This window comes from Schistocerca gregaria, chromosome 3 (assembly GCF_023897955.1).
Source record: "Schistocerca gregaria isolate iqSchGreg1 chromosome 3, iqSchGreg1.2, whole genome shotgun sequence".
NCBI classification, from domain to species: Eukaryota; Metazoa; Arthropoda; class Insecta; order Orthoptera; family Acrididae; genus Schistocerca; species Schistocerca gregaria.
Window position 1 is genome coordinate 872,967,607 of NC_064922.1, and position 4,403 is coordinate 872,972,009.

A 4,403-nucleotide genomic window follows, 5' to 3' on the forward strand; every position below is an offset into this window, starting at 1 on the left:
ATAGAGATTATAACAGTAGTACAATGATAATTATAACAACAAGAAATAATTATAACAATCAAGAATAATAATAATAATAATAATAATAGTAATAATAATAATAATAATAATAATGACTAAGTATATGAAAGTAAACATACTTTTCTTTTGTGAATGTCAGTCCCATTGTTAGTTGGGGATGACCCTGTTTCGTTCAACTATTCTCAATTCAACTGTGCAGATTTAATCGCTTACTTCAGCGTGCTCATGCTACTTGCTACTGACAGAACTGTAACTTTTGCATTCCTTTCAAATTCTTACCTTCTTATAATAAATTACTGACAGATTTTTCCTTTCTTAGTTATGGTTAAATGGCAACTCGGGGAGTAACATTTATTTTAAACTAATGAAAGATTATTTTCTTTTCTTTTAATTGTAAGAGCTTTACAATGACCAGTCCACGATTGTGACTTTATAAAACTAGCAGCCCCACACTAAACGAGCTGAAAAATACAAAAAAATCGTCAAAATAAAGCCTCAAAATCTCAAATTAAATTTCAGATTTTCAAAATATGAGTCTATTCAAATGCTGGCTTCTCGCGTACCAACTAGCAAATCCAGAACCAATGGTAGCACACGGAAATCCCGCTCTGAAATGGTTCAAATTCGGCAATGTAGTCTCAATGGTTACGTCGCTAACAATACATATCGGCAAAATACGCTTTCTATTATAGCTCACCTCCGATGCGAGTTTTCCTGTGCTTGATTCGCTGTGAAGAAAAACTTCGAGAGCAGAGCTCAATGCGAAAGTAATTCACATACACAACGACATTATTACCTCGTAGTACGCCTCTATATTATAAAAAAGTACACTCATGGCTGACACTCAAGTACCTTAGAGCGTGCCTTCATGAATCTCCCCTAACCATTTGCAACACCAAAATCCACTGGAGTGTGCACTAACTAGTATAACAGGAAACACAACACGAACCACTTCGGACAAAATTACTAAACTCAAAGCTTTAGTATCATCGTGTTTTAACGACTCACGAATTCTGCTATCAAATACTGACACAGCGCACACGGCACTCTTGATTAAGTCCATACCAACTTAAAATCATTTGAACTATCGTCAAATGCTTGATCCCCTACCCAGTTTGGGGTGTCCCGGGCAGGAGAATGTAATGTATAAGTATCAGAACAAGAAAAGACCTGGACAGTGGAGAGGATACACAACCACACGTGAAGACGTACCCGGCACCAACGCGAGGTATAACGGGATTAGCGAGATACGCGCCCAAAAGAGGAACGTAGACCGTTATTGTTTCGTGCAGACAGAAGCAGGATTTTTTTTCACTATTATATAAAAAAAAGAAGTCCATTTATTTACGTTTCCCAGAAAAATTTTATTTTATAAAAGTCATCGTCTTATATATTTAAAGAAAATGCTAGAAGCAGTTTATGTTTGTTATCGTTACACAAAACTGAAAAAAAACAGACTCCACTTATTTACGTTTCCTTGAAATGTTTTCTTTTATAAAGGTCATCGTCTTATATAAAAAAATGCAAGCAGCGGTTTATGTTTATTATTGTTACTCCATTATGTAAAAAAACAACAAAGTCCAAAATTTTAAAAAAAAGTTGGTAGAGCACTTGCCCGCGAAAGGGAAAGGTTCCGAGTTCGTGTCTCGGTCCGGCACACTGTTTTAATCTGCCAGTAAGTTTCATATCATCGCACACTCCGCTGCAGAGTGAAAATCTCATTCTGGTGAAGAGATGTTCTCAGTGCATGGCTGACAATGCACTTGAAGTGTAAGAACGCGTTAGTGAAGAAAATACTTATGCCCAGATTCCGTAATGCAGCGTGGCCGTTGGCACGCGCACAAAACCAAGAGATGACAGCTTATCCGGAATCCCCGACGACGGAACAAGGCGTCGCCCAAACCGACGTGTCCAGCGGGCAGCGGCAGGAGTCCAGCCGGCAGCCAAGGCCGCGCCGTCCGTATAAGAGCGGCCGCCGGAGCTTCGCACAGTAGTCTCTGCAGTCCGCGCAGCACACACACATCTCAAAACACCATGAAGGCTTTTGTAAGTACCGGCCACAGTAGCTCGTAGCACAGTGTAAGAGGTGGTGAGCATTGGTAGATATCTAACACTCAAACCTCCAGATATCAGACACTCAGGTCCTTACCAAATGTTGTATGTCGATAGAGCATCAACAAAAACACCGAATAAGTTCATGCTGTGGGCTGTCGTCAAGTAGAAAATGTGTAAAGGTAATTAAAAGTAACATCAGAACTACGGCGCATAGGAAAAGCGTATGTATGGGGGAATGATTTGAAGATCTCGTTGGTAGAGCGCCAGATCATCGTAACAGAGATCCGCCGTTTAAATCCGCCGGCACGTTAGCTCAGTTTGTTCCGTCAGAGGGTTAGCTGCCCTCTGTAATTAAAAATCTGAATGACTGGACCAACAGTGAGCTTCAGCGTATGTCATGGGACGTCTTCCACGAACAAAAGTAACAAACAATAACGAGCAAAATTACATAAAAAAAACACCGATGACAATTTTTTCAATTGTTTACACGTGAAACCGTTACATGGAGGAACATTTTCCTGATATGTGAAAGGTCTTTTCGGAGTTTGTAGCAATGTTCTTTTGGCAGTCTGCTTTCGCTTTCTTAGCTGAAAGTAGCAAACCTACAGAGTACATTTGTATAGATAGGTGTGGTGTTCCGGCTGACAGATCACAGTTAAAAAAAAATCGTCTTCAAGGGACTTTGAACGCTAAATCTTTGGTACGCTAACCTGGCGCGTTACCAAATCGTCCACGCGAGATCTTCAAACCATTCCCTAATACAGACACTTATCCTACGATCAGTAGTTCTGGTGTAACTTTTAATTGCTGCTTAAGGATGTTCTGCTGGACGACAGCACAGTCTACGACCGAAATGGGTGTTTTGATTCATACTCTGTCGACACACAATGTTTGCTACCGAAGTGGGTGTCTGACATCTGGGTAACGTTTCTTGCACTGGTTCGTAGTAATTTTCCTCAGTATGCGACCAGCCTATCTAGAAGACATACAGTAGAATGTCTATCCATATCAGAGAAGTCGTTAATGCCTTTAAATTTTACTGGCTAAATGCAGAACATTGCGGTACCTGCCAGCCCTACACCTCAGGAAGGGTGTTCCCTTTGGAATTGAAAAGGTATCGCTACTGTCAATGACCTATGTTAAAGATTTAGAAAATATTATTAGTTACTACATTTATCCGATACTTTCACGAGATTACGGCCAAATACAGCCAATTCATAACGTCATATTAACATGGACTGAAGTGTCACAGTTAGCTGTCATTGTGTAAGAACATTTACTTATCCATTTCAGAAAACGACGTAAACATAGACTTTATGAGTTCACGAGTTCCAAGGCTTGTTCAGACGAAGGCTTAGTTTAGTTTATACTTTTCTCTTTAAAATTTTCTTTACCAGGGTATATCATGATGGATTTTCTTTCACTAAAACACTGTGTGTTACATATACCTGTGTTTCTGCTGTCCACAGGTCTGCTCTTTCCTCGTAGTGCTGCTGGTGGCGGCCGTGTTGGCCCAGGAGAAGGCCAAGGAGACCCTGAAGGGCGCCGAGGCCTACTACGCCTACGCCGCCCCCTACGCCTACAGCGCCTTCGGCTACCCCGCCGTCAGCGCCTACTCCGCCTACCCTTACGCTGCCGTCGGCTACCCCTACTACTACCGCTAAGAAGACATCAATTCTGACATGATGTCTCCTGTACTGATTCTTCTGTTTCTCTCTTTTCTCTAAATACAACTATATCACAAAACAAAGAGTTGTGTCAATTTCGTTTCTTATCTTATAAGGTTAACCTTCTAAAAAATAAAAAGAAAAAAGCTTCACCCTCCATTGCCGGTGGAGTTCACCACCGGCAATGGAGGGTGAAGCTGTGACAATGCCAGCCACTTGTGCTGGCGAAACGTCAGAAAAATCATTACATGAACGTCGGACGAAGAACCGGAGACAAAAGCCAATAGGCAGTTTGTCAACAAGTGGCCACGAAAGCCTTAACAATTTTGTATTCGTCTGAATGATCCAATACTGTCGACAAAAAATTCCATGATGTGACACATGAATAGGTATGGTACAGTTACAGTTCCGAAAAACCTGAGCAAAGACCTACACAAAGTTCATGAACTGACACTGTAGATCTTACTACTCTTTTCTCAGCTAAGAATATTCCTTGTCAGTGCACAAATCTGTCTCAGAATATTTTGAAATAGGAGATTACTGACTGAAATAGAGCAAAGTAAATAAGTATTCCCGTTTCAGTTTCACATACAGTGGAGATTAATCCTGTGCTGAAGATGGCAGCATTCAGTTTTTGCACAAGATCTTGAACGTGGCACT

General features: G+C 40.8%; 1 long non-coding RNA gene across 1 annotated transcript; it reads left to right on the plus strand.

Annotated features, from left to right (window-relative positions):
• Positions 1-1,910: 1,910 nt before the first annotated feature.
• LOC126354927 (uncharacterized) lies at positions 1,911-3,826 on the plus strand. Its single transcript, XR_007565399.1, has 2 exons — positions 1,911-2,067; positions 3,546-3,826. It is a non-coding gene; the product is annotated as an uncharacterized LOC126354927 (long non-coding RNA).
• The last annotated feature ends 577 nt before the right edge of the window (positions 3,827-4,403 follow it).